The sequence below is a fragment of the Periplaneta americana genome, chromosome 12 (assembly GCF_040183065.1).
Source record: "Periplaneta americana isolate PAMFEO1 chromosome 12, P.americana_PAMFEO1_priV1, whole genome shotgun sequence".
In the NCBI taxonomy this organism is placed as follows: Eukaryota; Metazoa; Arthropoda; class Insecta; order Blattodea; family Blattidae; genus Periplaneta; species Periplaneta americana.
The window spans coordinates 75,115,226-75,128,554 of record NC_091128.1 but is presented as its reverse complement, the minus strand read 5'-3'; the positions used below and the strand labels follow the sequence as shown (position 1 = coordinate 75,128,554).

Below are 13,329 nucleotides of genomic sequence, written 5' to 3'. Positions count from 1 at the left end.
TCATGACTTCTGACATCACATCCAGCTTTCTAGACAACTATCTAGTTCACTTCAGCTGAAAATTTAGCTTTGAGACACTGCCTAAGTATGTAAAGATTTTTAGCTAAAGAATGAAAACTGTTCATTGTTGATTAATGATAGTATTTTGTTTAATTTTGTGGCCTACTCTATATGACTGCAGATATCAGATAGAACAGATCAGTCATGTAACTTTAAGAAAGACAATGGACTACTTCCGTGATAGACTGGGACATTGCTTGTCTGTGAAGAGTTCTCATTTGAGGATCTGTTTTTTGAACAATGGTATCATATTGTATGTTTTATCCCCAACAGCTTTTGGTAAAACTAAAATTGAAGACTTTATGAGTAATATTCCATGCATAATGAAAACACTGTATATAAGCCGGCAGACTAGTTACTATTTCTTCTAAATACAGCAAAACTCGCGCAAGACAAGATGTGCCTTGAGAGCTCTCCAGTCGTGAAATCCGTTGTCTGGCGTTCAAATACAATTAACTGAATTCCACGCGCTGCAATGCACTTGTTTAATTACAAAAGGCTCTGCGTATTTACAGTGTTTTACAGTCTGCAACGTTGCTCATCAGATGTGTCTGTCATCCAGCCACAAAACCCTGCAGTGAAACCGCCTGTCAGGCAGCACGAAAATTATTTGACAAACAAAAACGACCATTGCCACTACGCTTCTCGTAATTCCCTGAAAACAGATTCTTTCATTTTGTCTTATTTCTCTCTTTCTCCGTGTACTTCTTTTTGACACCATGAATGCTCAATATGAGCTGGAATACAGTGCTGATATTCCTGTTTCGTATCGGCACTTCGCATTCATGAAAATAATAATTATGTAGGTGTATTTGTAAACTACTACTTCAGTAAAATATTATCTTCTATGGTCTCTAGCAAGCTCAATGTAGGATCTGGATTTGGAGTCTGCTGATGGCGTTGGATTTTAACGGGCAATAAACCCTTAACATTGCTTCCTCTGGGAAGAAACTGCAGCTGGGAGGCTCGTATTGTAGATAAAAATCCTTTGCCTAATAGTGGGCTCCATACAAAATCTGCCGACCATTTCTCGTCCATCTTGAATTTCGACGTTGAATAATCACTGTATTTAAAATCATCTTTAAATAAAATACGGGATTGTTTCCGATCTGTGATAATGAATTTGAATGACATGTGCGTCAGGAGTCACACGACAGCTGAACTGTGGCGCGAGGTGACAGACCAGTAGTGAGTGATCTCATAGTCAGAGTGCACGGCGACTCACAGCAGAAATTCCCAAGAAAATCGAACCTTTTTGGGAGGGGTACATAACAACCCTTTCCGATGCCAAGTACAGTTAAGTGAAAATAAAAGAAGCCTGCAATAAACGAGGCTTCGTTATTTCCAAGAAAGCCACTTTCTGTGTACTTAATCAGATTGGTAAAGTTCGAATGGAATTAATTTGTATCATCTCGTGGGGTGCGGCGACTTGTGACGGGAGGTGGATTTGCTTGCTTTTTCCACTCTGGAATTAATCCCACCTGAGATTTGCCAGTCTTATTAAGTACACACAACATGTCTTTCTTGGAAATAACGAAACCACGTTTTATGCAGGATCCTATAATTTTCACGTAACTGTACTTGGCATCGGTAAGGGTTGTTATATACCCCCCTCAAAAGGACTCGATTTTCTTGGGCATTAGTACTGTGATACACCGTGCACTCTGGTTATGAAATCACTCACTACTGGTCTGTCACCTCTCGCCGCAATTCAGTTATCGATGTGATTCCTGACGCACATGACGTCATTCAAATTCGTTATCAGATATCGGAAACAACCCTGTGCTACTTAAGAATTTAGTTATAATAATAATTTTCTTGTGTTAAAATGAAAACTAAGTGGTAAATTACCTCAGTTGAGTAGTTTCGACTTCGTGTTAATCATCTTCAGAACTAGTGATGTTCTTTCTTCTTCTAGTTTGTTCAGTTATTTTGTTGTGATGTGCGTTTTTATTTGGAAGTGTAGAGTCATATAGAAGTGAATGTTCTGAAATTTACTTCTGTATTGAGTTCTTCGAGTTAATTATTTCTAGTTTTTCGGTTGAATGTAGTTAATTATCTCTAGTTTTTCGGTTGAATGTGTACCGTAGGTTCCATGTGTTTTTCTGTGTTGCTGTAGTTGTGGTTGGTGTTTGTGATGTGTTCTGCGTCTGTGGATGTATTGCGTAATTTAGTTATGGCTGTGATGTATTCTTTCTACCTTGTTTGAAGTGATCTCCCAGTTTGTCCGATGTAGAAGTTGTTACAACTATTTCATTTTAATTCATGTTAATTTGTAGGACTCCTGTTAAGTTGTATTTGTTTGTGTGTTTAGATATTGTAGGTTGTTTTGTGTTCTGTATGCAATGTTGTAATTTAATTTCCTGAATGGATGTGTTTGTGTATGTTTTTGTTTTCGGTCTTAGTGTGATGTATTTTTTTGCGTTGTGTTTCTTTGTTTCTTGTAGTAATGTGGGCTGTAGGCTTTGAGTCTTCATTGTGGATAAAAATGTCAGAGTCAAGAATATAGTCCCGTTTGAGAGGAATAATAATCGCACCGATTTCCTTGTATTACTAATACTACGTCGATACAAAACGTTTTAAACTAATAGCTATCGCAATAACTCAAAAGCCATTGCAATCGAAGTTAACTTGATTTACGGTATGTTCGCGGAAATAATGGTTTGTTATTGTTACAAACTGTCCGCGCCATCTGCTGTCCTACTTCAAATCAGAAAACAAAAGAAAGAGGGACACAATGCGAATGGCGTGGCACACATTGTCGTGGAAATTCCTTCTCTCTCTCGGACTCGCGGTTTAATTTGCCGGAAGAGGGTCGCGCTGAGCGGGAACAGAAGCGTTCAGACGTGCACCACGTCGGTGTGGCCCCAGGAAAGCTGTCGCCGCGAAAAAAAAAGTTGTGATAACAGACTGCGCATCGCGAATTTGTTGTATTTTGGCTTTATCATCACTAGAGTTCGGATGTTTAGGCATTTATTTTGGCTTAAAATAGGCAGGCATATGGGCACTAAAAATAGTAAAAATAGGCAGTGAAATAAGCATTTATTCTTCCTGGAAACAGACGAAAAATAGACAAATACTTAATAAACTAGCCCATACGGTACTCACTTTCCTTGGTTACATGTCACGACAAGATGCTTTTTTAAGTTGTCAACTGTCATAGGGAGCCGCCTGTCAGAGAGAACGTTTTTCATGGTGGAAAAAGATCTTTCTACGTCTACTGAAGTGATTGGAGCAAACTTAAAACAACTTATTTCAGAAGGACTGTCTCTACTTTCTTTCAGAGATCGGGAAAAACTGACTGTGTATTGTCTCAAAAAGAGGGTTGTGAGAAGGGATTACAGACTTCAAAGTACGCGTGACTTGTGCGTGTAAGCGACAACAGTAACGGGAGCTGGAGACTTGATTTAATACTTCCATCGTCCCCTTTCTTTCGCTGGTAAACCCCGAAGTGACCTGAGCACTGAGGGTTATACTGTTCAAACATCTTTGTTAAGTGACATAAAAGATGGAATAGGTAGGGGAGAAAAGTTTACGACGTCTTGGAAACATAGTTATTGCTGGAGAATAAGATTCTCAGCAAATATTTGTATGAGGTGAATAAATATTTTTAATTTGTACAACCGTTCTTTTTTGTTTTTTGACATAATTTATGTGCGGTTCATTTTAAATGCATTAAAAATATAGAAAATTTACAACAATGACGTAAAATGCGGAAAAAGGCATTTAACCTTAAAATAGGCAACGGGAACTAAAATAGGCAAAAAAAAGAGGAAAAATAACAATTCGTCTATCGTCCCCCAAATATGTGGAAACGTGTTTATCTCTAATAGGTCTTTCATACATACATTCAGTTTTAAAAAAGGCATTTTGTCTAACATGCGGGCTCTAATCATCACTATAATAGTCACCATCATGATCGTCAAGATCATCCCTATCTTCTCTAATATTGACACCTCCGTAATCTTTATCAACACTATTATCTTCTATATAATACAACGAATGCTGATAGTTTCTCGATAATTTAATTGAACTTCACGAATATATGTTGCCATGATATTTTTTCGAGACCGAAGGTCCAAAAAAATTATCTTATGACAACGTAGGCCTACATGAGTTTCTGCTCAATTAAATTGTCACAGAATAAATATCAAACACGAATTGTATTCAGTGAGATAATTCCAATGCGAGAAAGATCCCATTTTGATTGGAAATTTTATAATATAATCATGGTGTTCATGTTCATGGCAGTGACTTACCTCTTCCTTAGCAAAACACACAAATTGTATTACCTTTATTACAAGAAGAACAATGTGGATATCTGAATTTTAATTTATTTAAAAACAAGTGAACATTTCAGGTTATAGCAACATAATGAACCGCTATTAATCAATAGCAAAATGCATGTTTTCTCTACCATAACTGAAAGAACTAGAGATGGTAGGAATAAGGCAAATAAATTATAGAAGAAAACTAAACATTTGAGTTATATTAAAATATTGTCTTATATAATTTCAGTTTACAACTTACCAAACTTTATTCAAATACAGAATTAATTGTCTGTCATATCACATTACAATATTGCATTATCACGAATATTTTAGACTTATAAAAAGTCATCTTCGGGTGGAAAACACATTATTAAATGATAAATTGAACACAGGTGACATACAATGAAAAGAGAGAAGAGAACACTTGTACATACATTGTGAAGTTAAGACATGTGTAAACCATTGTAGAATTATGTGAACTAGTGTGGCACTGAGCCGTTTTTAACATGCAATAAAATAACATTTAATAAACTTGTGATATGTTAAAATAATCTTACGATACAATAACCACACATCTGCATCACCTGTCCTCTTCAATTGTGGAGATTTAAGGGTCGAGCGGTCCAGGTTCTTGTTGCAGAAGTTAGTGTCGAAATAATCTTGGTTTTATAAAATTTAAGAATTGTCTCTGATCTTACTCTTAAAGTTCTCTTTGCTGTTCCTGTTAGTTGTAAGAATTTACAGCATTGATTTTGAATATCCTTTAATTCCATATAAAAGACAATGCGTCCAAAGTAGTTGAAATTGTTTACGTGTTCTGTTGTCATATTATTCATTATAATGTAGTTCTTTGGTGATCATTTCCCTTAAATCCAAATATTTTTGTATTTTAATTAGAGATTTACAAATTATATTTTTCTTAAACTATTTTAGTAAATAGGCAGTTCTTGAAAGTTATGTTCAGAGTCAGGGAAAACCACCATTCATATAAATGTTATGAACTAAATGTTGCTGCAATTCTTTGTTGACATTGCCAATGTAAACATTATACAAAGAGCGTTATGAAGAATACCCTTATCTTACACCTTCAGATATTAGTCTAATTGCTTCGCTGTCTATCTTTACTTTCATTATTTGCCTACGTAGGTCCTATCGATTCTGAATATGTCCTTATTAGATGTTGCAGAATTACTGTGTTTGTTAATACGTTGCACACTTTCCTACGATTTAACTTATCAGATGATAATAATGTTTGCTAATAGAGTTGCAATTTTTAACTGTTGCAGGCAACTGGATCAAAACTTCATAGAGGACATAGAGCCTTTGGCATTCAGGGGAGTTCCCACACTCAGCTATCTTCGCCTGGACAGCAACAAGCTGAAAGTGGTCCCCACGCGGGCGCTGTCGCTCCTAAGAGACCTGGAGATCCTGTGAGTTATGCTCTGTGCTGTGCCCAACCAAGTTCTAGTTACTGAATCTGGCTATCATCGTTTCTAGGGTGCTATTCATAGACATTTCGCTAGCCCGCGCTACGAGCGTTCTAAACTAGCCCCTGCTATCGACTGGTTACTTGTACGGGATTCGTATCATATCATATATCATATATGAAGAGTTCGCGGGAAAAACGATGAATGTCACAGTTTTGTTAAGGTTAATGTCATTATCTAATTCAATGGATCACTACGAAATTTAATGTTGTTCTTATGAAAAATGGTAAAAAGGAGAATTATCACCACGAATACAGTAATCCTTTCCTTTATTTTCTATAGACACAGCACTACATCTTGCAGTTATAGACTCAATTAGATCATTATCTAACCCTTAACAGAAATGTGACATACATCGTTTTTCCCGCGAACTCTTCATGTCATATATCATATCATATCATATCATATCATATCATATCATATCATATCATATCATATATCATATCATATCATATCATATCATATCATATCATATCATATCATATCGCTAACACTGGTTTATGAATACGAAAAACGTTAGTTCGCCGATCATCCGCTGGAAGCCCGCGCTAAGAATGTCCAGAGCTGAGAATGTCTATGAATATTATGTTTACTTACAGTATTGTTGTAGACTAACATGCGATAATGGTTACTGCATATGTAATCTCTATCAAGACACAATTTTAGACTGCATGATTGAATCGCTTATTTATGAAAGGCCCTAGTCAGGAAAAGTAAATTTTTGCGAAATTAAAGAAAACTATCTCCATTCATATTAATATATAAATTTACATAAAATTATTAACAAGTTATACGTATATATGTAAGCTCTGGTCAGCTTGTGTGATTTTTTCCCGTTGTAATTAAAGTTGTTATTATGTTGTGAAAAGGTGGAGTTAGGACCGTAAAAAATTTAATGGACTATTTTTTTTTCATATAGGCGTAATTTGTGTGTTACTTTGAAATAGAGAACCTTCCTTTAAGACTTACTTTCATAAATTACAATAGTTACGTCATTGCAATAAGAGTAGAAAGATAATAGAATGTTTTATTTTCGCTGGCAGAGTTAAGGCCATTTTTCTTGTGTTCTGGTCTAAAGCCCTTTCTGCATTTACCGATTCAGATACAATATTAATAACTACAGTATCGATATTACAAAAACAATAATGAAAAATGTTCATCAAGTTTATATTAAACTTTACAAATAAAAATTAAAAATTTCAGCTTAAGGTAAATTAAAGACAAACACATCAGAGATGCAAAATTAAAGAACATAATGATAAACTGCTGTTCAGCGTGTACCCTATCTCCAAAACTTGCCCAGCTTGGAACACTTTCCCTGTCTTCTTGGCCACCTTAGTAATTCCATAGGTACCTAGGGATAAGTCTCTGTATGTCCCTAATTTTACCAACTAGAATCGGTTACTTTCTTTTGTAAATTGAAGAAATTGTTAGGTAGACATATTCATTGGTTGAAATTCGGAAATGAAATGGCTTCTAGTAGTTGCTGAAAATCAGGTTAGTCGATTGAAACAACTACGTTTGAGAGGACAGAAGCAAAACGGAAAGACGATTCATATTGATGTTGTAAAACAAGTTAAAAATCATATAAGATCTTTCCCTCTAAACAGCAGTCATTACGCGTCACGAGTGATTTACATACTTGAACTCAAAGCTAAACAATTAAACAAATGCAAACCTCTTTTTAGAGAAGTAAACAGACACAACTATAGGCTATCGTATGGCTTTCACTACAGAGTTTTTAATGATCATTTTAACTTCAGATTCGGAAGACCACAGGTAACAGTGTCGTAAAACTAGTTCATTAAAGCCTTGGTTTTTCTGAACCGACGCATGCGACGTGCAAGGTCCGCCTCCCACAAATCCGGACTACACGAGAGATAGAGAGTGGTTTCTATAACTGCGAGATGCGAGGTCTGCGCACCTCGCAACTACAGAAACCACTCACTATCTCTCGTGTAGTCCGGATTTGTGGGAGGCGGGCCTTGCACGTCGCATACGTCGGTTCAGAAAAACAAGGCTTTATAAAGCACCCTCTGTACGCCACTTGGGGCCGTATTCATAGACATTCTTATCGCGGGCTTCCGGTGAATGATCAGCGAACTAACGCTTTTCGTATTCTTAAACCAGTCTTAGCGATATGATATATGAACCCTGTACAAATAAACAGTCGATAGCCAAGGCTAGTTTAGCACGCTCGTAACGCGGGCTAGCGAAATGTCTATGAATAGCACCCTAGGAGTTTTTCATAAACAAGCGCAAACTTCTATTAACTGCAAATATTGAATCGCTTATGGGAGTGAAGTAGTTTGATAACCAAGCAATAGATTTAGATTGAAATAAGGGATTTCATTCATAAACACATTTTTTTTTCTCCATTTGTGGAGTTTGAGCCTTTCGTAAAGAAGTAATTATTGTATATTAAAATGAAATAGAGGATGATCCGTTTGGGAACACACAAAATAAAAACTTGAGAACTGTTGCTATTTATTTTTCAGTAAATAGATTCTAGGTGGATGGGAGTTTTGCCCACGGTTAATGGTGTGACTGACAAGGGAGCATCATTCAATGTTAAGAAAACTTCCAAACAATTTATACACCATTCGAAAGAGAATCCTGAAATATAGTGAATTCTATAATATTATATTCTGCGATGCACATATGATCCAGCTAGAGAGAGTTAAAGAGGCGGGCGTTCGGGTCTCCGCCATCCAATGGGATTACGTTTGATCTGTTGGACTCGAGGAGTGAATAAGTATATTGTGTTTGTCTAATAGATATGATTAGAAATTCATAGGTTTAATGAGCACAAACGAAATATTTGAAAACGGCATTGAGCATTGCATTAGAAGGGCAATTGGTACATGTGAATTTCATATGGAAGAAAGTGAGTATCATCAACTCTCTTTGGTAAAGAGTAGTTGGTGCAAGAAACGTTGTTTCCAACTTTTTTGTTTAACATCATTATCATTCACAGGAGAATGAATTTGTTGAAGGGGAATAAGCAGGAACTGTATTAAGTTAATGTTATTGATGAGTACGTATTTGATGTTTGTTTCGAAAATTCCATGCGCATTTATAGTAATGTGTTTAAAATTCCCAATCACTCACTCACACGCTCACAATATAATAGCAGTAGGCTATGTAAAATTAGCAGTTTTAATAGGTCCCAGAATTACTGTACATTTTTAAAAATGATGTATAAAACTGTTAACTTTTTGCTTAACATAGAGTTGTGTTTCCATATTATTTTTAATATAGTAACCTCTCCTTACGACGTTTAGGAAGTGCACTGCTTGCCTTCGTCGCTCGCTCCCTACCAGCGTTGCCAATCTCCAGTTTCCATAAATACACTAAATGCTTAAAAAAACCCACTAAATATAACATAAAATCCACTATAATTTTAGATTTATATTAGATATTTAAAATATAGTAATAATAGACTGTAAATAATTATTAAACACTTACCAAAACTACAAAAGAAGAAATTCTACATAATCATTATCGTCGTCTTCTTCTTCTTCTATTTCAGCCGTAGTTGTAGAAGTTGAAGCACCCTCAGTTTCTGGTTTGTATGTTTCCATTGTTCCGATTTTTTTAACAATGTGTTCAGGCAAGTCAAAATCATGGAAACTTTTATCACGCCGTCTCAGTGCAGCCTTAACTGTCAAAATTGACCGTGATACCTTTCTCCCCATTCTATTTCTAATTTTGGTTTTAATTATATTTATCTGGCTAAATAGCCTTCCTACTTCTGCATTTGACCAGCATAGAAAGTGCGAACTCGGCTAATTCTTTGAATAGGTTCACATCTGAGACATCTTTATGCTGAAAAACTTCACACCAAAAACCACTGTTAAAACATGGCGTGATGCATCCACGTGTTATGTGTGATTCGGGGCTTAACCTTCACTACAAACGAGAAGAATGCTAACACAGGATAAAGTCGAGTTCAGTTGTTTAAATAAAAAACAAATTCCCACTAAAATGATGAAAGAAACTAGATTTCCTACTGCCCACCGTTCAATAATAGTCCAATATAGTTTTGCAAACACTGAACGGGAATTCATTTCATAAACACTCGTAATACAGGGACATCACTTTATTTTTACCAACATTTTTAATATTAACCTGGCTATACTCGGAAACACTGTTACCCCCCTTCCATTACAGGAGTTTGATGTTACTAGTGCAATATGTAAACAAATCATTTTACTAGGTATAGGAGGAGAGAAAAGTAGTGTATCCATTTATGTTGTAGGGAAATACGATATTACGATTTTCAGTTTGATCATCACTTTTACGGAATTTATCAAAATACAGTAGAGTAGTAATTTTTTTTTTTTCAAAAACTCAACTTTTCAGGCGGCTATGTTCGTTATGTAATGTCTACTTTATTTAGCATATTAATTATTGATGTTAAAATACAATATAGAGAGTGCATTTAAATTGAGGGGGTCATAAGTAAAGGGCTGTAAGTGCACTTAAGTTACTTTTGAGAAAATGGGGTTTAAATATTTAAGCTTTCGTAAAATCGGTGAAATTTTTATTTAAATTTTAATGTGTGATGCGATTAAAATATCCCTTTGCCACTAAAATTTTAGATACTTTTTCTTACATTGGATGCACTTAACTCATGTTATTACAAATGTCACTAGCATTCCTTTGCTTCTAGCCACCTCAATTCAAAAAAATCTAATCTGAATTTTTAAACAAGTTGCTGAAAATGGTTGCCGTTCATTACAATGCAGGCTTCAATTCAGTACGCATATTATTAAAAAACATTTTGAAGCATATTCTATGAAATTGAATTTATCGTTTCTTGAATACAATTTTTTAGTACGATATTATTAATATAGGTTCTTTCTTCTATAGAAAACGCAATCATATTTATGAAACACACTATACACTGCAGTGTTTACTTCACTGCTTGAAGACTTCGAATGCAACAGCGGCCGTAAGTTTGTGTGTCTGACGGAAGCAAGGACATTAGTGAAGGGGTGGGAGTGAAGTACATTCAGAAATGCAGGTACAATAAAAATTCAAGTAAAAATAAAATGATGTCCCTGTAGTACTTCCTTATGTGTATATTTTGTACGCGATCACCCCTTCTTCCAGTCCACCCTTACACAGAGTGCAGCTAATATCTGCATTCCGCTCATGAGCTGTGAGCCGGCTCGGAGAGCGTAAACCTTGTGCTGGCCTGATCTAGAGAGAGTTATAGAGGCGGGGATGGGGGTCTCCGCCATCCAATGGAGTCTATTACGTTTGACCTGTTTGGCGCGCGCGAGGATTGAATACGTATGTTGTGTCGTCTGACAAATAGCGTATTCCGAATCTCACCGGTGAGCAATCCGATGGCATCACGGTGTTCCGAATTCCACCGATGACGTCATTGATGCTCCACCGGTGTCACACCAGTGCCATCAACTTGCAGAGGTGGTGGCAGTCTCCATCAGCCGCCATCAGTGAATCTGATTGGTTCTTGTATAGGGCGGGAATTAGCATACGAATAACGATTGTACTGTTGTGTCGTGGCGGTGTGTTCTGCTTTAGTTCTGCTGTATTGCTTGTAATGAGCACAACGTAAAAACAATATGTTAATGGCTTATGAGCGAACATGTCAACGGACCCGTTATTACTACCGGTTCAAGAAATGAGTTGTTTATGCTGTCTTTTCTTTGAACGAGATGGGAGTACGAAAATTTCGCAAAATTTTGCTAGCGTAGCACAGACAACTTGTACAGTCGCCATGACAGCCATCGATCCTTCCAGCAGTTTTGTTCCTTATTTCGCTGCAACGTGACGTCATTGATGCCACCGGACCGGTAAGATTCGGAATACGCTGAAAGCAGCGTAGGGACAGTGTTACCAACACGGTGGTTTTCCAACTAAATCTAGTTTTTTCTCTCTCTGTCGGTGGGAAAAAATTATTAAAGAAATTTATTTTACAGAAATAATAGAAATTCTATAGCTACTTACATGTACAATATCATGTTGTTATATTTTTATTTATCAGTACATGAAAACGAGGTTTTATGCTGTTAGCAGCTGAAAGGAACAGTAGCCTACTGATCGTTATGAAACATCAGTTACAGATGTTCGATGTCTGCCGTTATTGAAGTTGATTATAGAAAACAGTTGCTCACAAATATAAATGTTGAGCCAAACATAGCAATCATTTTCACAGCCAGCCTGTGTAGTCGTGGATATTATTGCTAATGTTGAGTCTTGTAAACCTCAATCAGGGTAGTAGTATTACTCAAACGATCTTTAGCCCTTAGGTCACATTGAAGATCAATAAGTTCGAGCTGTAAATCGTTAAATGTTGTTCCGTCTTTTAGATTCCTCCATACTGTACTGTAGCAGTAGGTAAGCAACGTGAAACAGTTACTGAGAATAGGCCTGCATACTGCACTCACTAGATAACTGAGTGGTCGTTTCCCTCTCCTCTACCTAAAGCAAATCTATGTCATTCTGACGTATCTTCCTCTCCGTTTCGGCGAGCGGTAAACACAGCTCTCCCGCTCCGAAAGAGCGCGCGCGCTCGTTGAGCGCTGTTTGTACAGGTATGCTCTAGATCGTTCATATATGCATCGCGGAATATAATATTATAGATTTCACCATATTTCAGTATGCTGTTTCGAATGGTGTATAAATTGTTTGGAAGTTTCCTTAACATTGAGTGATGTTCCCTTGTCAGACACACCATTAACCGTACGGAAGACCGTCGACTTTCAACATTACGTAGTAATCCGAAATAGAATCCCGGTGGGTTCGAATAGAAATAGTGTTGGACATGGACGGTGTACCTACGGTGTTAGGTTTTCGCAGGGTACTTTCGTTTCCCTCCTGACATTCCACCATTGCTTCATAAATCATCATAATCATTATCATCCGGCACTATGTGGTTCGCCTACCATTGTGCACCAAGGGCAAAACCTAATGGCCGCTAAAAATCCACAGTTCGGCTCGTCACTTCTCCAGTGGGATACATGGGTGAACGTCTTGAAGCTAAGTACCCGCAATTGAATAAAAATTATATCGCTGTAACATTTTCTTTGCAGTATTCTTAAACAATCAGGGGCAGCTTCGATGGTGCCGTCTTGGATTTCATTTCGAATAAGTAATAAACGTTTTCGTTGTGGGGATGAGTTCTCGAAATTTTGAACACTCTGTTATTATGCACGTTAATCTCTAGAAGCGGCTTCATGTTCTATCTTGCACGTCTTGTAGTAATGGCCAGTTTATTGCATGCAACAGTCTTTGTTGTGATCCCAAGGGACGTTTACTTCACTCTCATCCCACAGTCTTTTCTTGGAACACAAACAAGATGCTTCAGATGTATAATTTGTACAGCTCGTCTCTAGAGCCTCTAAATGGGATAATAAAGTCAACTGTAAAAACTTCCAGATGACTTTTCGATCTTCAGCAAGTTAAAACGGAGAAATCTCCGTCTGTCCTAATCATAAAGTTTACTTTCCGTCAGAATGTAGCAGTTCTGTACTTTA

At 36.8% G+C, this 13,329-nt stretch overlaps 1 protein-coding gene across 2 annotated transcripts in view; it reads left to right on the top strand.

Moving 5' to 3' along the window:
• Positions 1-13,329, top strand: part of rk (G-protein coupled receptor rickets) — a 579,587-nt gene that overhangs the window by 298,561 nt on the left and 267,697 nt on the right. For both annotated transcript variants that reach the window (XM_069841552.1, XM_069841553.1), the window contains one exon: positions 5,618-5,761. The gene's annotated coding sequence lies outside the window, so the exon portion shown is untranslated. The remainder of the gene's footprint in view (positions 1-5,617; positions 5,762-13,329) is intronic.